Below are 1758 nucleotides of genomic sequence, written 5' to 3'. Positions count from 1 at the left end.
TTTTGTTGTGATCGTCACTTATTTTGAACTCTCATTTTCCTTTAAATTCCGACATTTAAATTTAACATATTTTCTTATGATAAATAATGTCTATTATTTTACTATGTGAATGGCCTATAAAATGTCACGACGGACCCTAAATATTAAACATAAGAATTTCATATTGTACGATACACAAGGATCAATTGAAATATTACATAATATGTTAACTTCTTGTAATAATCAGTCTTTGACTATTCAAAGCAATGCATTTATTCTAGAATAAATGAGATGTAATTTTTCTAATATTGAAAGAGAAAAATATGTATAGACTAATAGTGTATGCGTTTTATATATTGTCACTATCATTTCGTCATCCACTATTCATATTTAATCATCATTGACTCTTCAAAGAATGTAACTCAAATGAATTGTGGATGATGTAGTGATTTGTATAAATCTTTACACTAACAGTACATAGATATTATACTCATATTGAAAATATAAGCTATTGAAGGACCTAATTCATCTTTTGGAAGTTGTAATACTCTCATACTATATAAAGAGGGGCTCACAATGATTTGAGACATCCATTCAAAAGTTCTTATTTGATCAAGTTTCAAGTGTGGACAATTACTTAAGTATGAGGATGTCAATTATTAAACTGGCTTTCGTATTGGTTTTCATCTTTGCAACAGGTTAGAAATTTTGTTTTACGCGACGCTAATCGTGTCTCTTGTTCAAATGTATGGATCCAATTCTATATCCTAAATTATTTTCACTATACTCTAATTATTCATCCAAGTTTAATTGCACTGTATAATATGAATTTTGTTCATGTGTTATTTATGTGAATACAGATATGTGCAAAGAATCGTATGCGGGTCGCATTGAGCATATTCCTTGTAGCGCAGACATACAGTGTCAAAAACTTTATGGTCCTGGTTGCAAATGTATTTACACATATTGTTGTCCACCACCGCCATTTGATAAACTTCGGATCCAAGCATCACAAGAATGAGTATCAAAAGTGTGTGTTGGAATAATAAAATGTTGATAAGGATTGATTATATCTTATTATCATGTAATATCAAAGCTTATAAAGTCATGTTAAATAAAACTTAAGATTTAAACATTTTCCATAATCATGATCTTATATACATAAGATTACATATTATCATAGTTTAGATGATATGTAATGGTACGCAGTCTAATTCAAATTGAGACAGAGGCAAGTTCTTCCCTTTTGAATCAGGTAGATTTATGTTGAATTTGAGAAATATTTACTATTAGAAAAGAGTAAAAACACATTCCTTATCTAAGATTCAAATTTATTTCTCAACAAAATAATTATTTTTTTTATCAAACCACTCTTTTTTTCTCATATTTTAATATTGGATTTTCCTATATAGTAAAATATTTGAACTCATATTATCACAAATATCAAAATATGTAAATATATATAAGCTTATGAAAATGATGAATAAAATTTTTACGTTAAACATTTTATAATCTTTCTTATTGTATTGTTTTTTCATTTTATTTAATAAAAAGTTATTACCATAGATACGAGTAAGTAACACATTATATCTTTGTGAAAAATGTTAATCTCAAATGTAATTACAAAACGTTTTTGACTACAAATAATAATTTCCATTGACCATACCAAACATAATATACATGGTTAATATTTGACATGTAAAATCAATTGAAATTAAAATTAATATGTGCAACTTAATACTAAGATCTAAGTAAATATATTGAAATTATTACTTTTTT

At 26.2% G+C, this 1758-nt stretch overlaps 1 long non-coding RNA gene across 1 annotated transcript; it reads left to right on the top strand.

The window, feature by feature from the left end:
* On the top strand, positions 553-1124 carry LOC109347177. Its single transcript, XR_002107571.1, has 2 exons — positions 553-677; positions 840-1124. It is a non-coding gene; the product is annotated as an uncharacterized LOC109347177 (long non-coding RNA).

This window comes from Lupinus angustifolius, chromosome LG05 (genome assembly GCF_001865875.1).
Source record: "Lupinus angustifolius cultivar Tanjil chromosome LG05, LupAngTanjil_v1.0, whole genome shotgun sequence".
NCBI lineage: Eukaryota > Viridiplantae > Streptophyta > Magnoliopsida > Fabales > Fabaceae > Lupinus > Lupinus angustifolius.
Note: the sequence above shows the minus strand (reverse complement) of the source record. Positions and strands in the feature narration are given on the sequence as shown.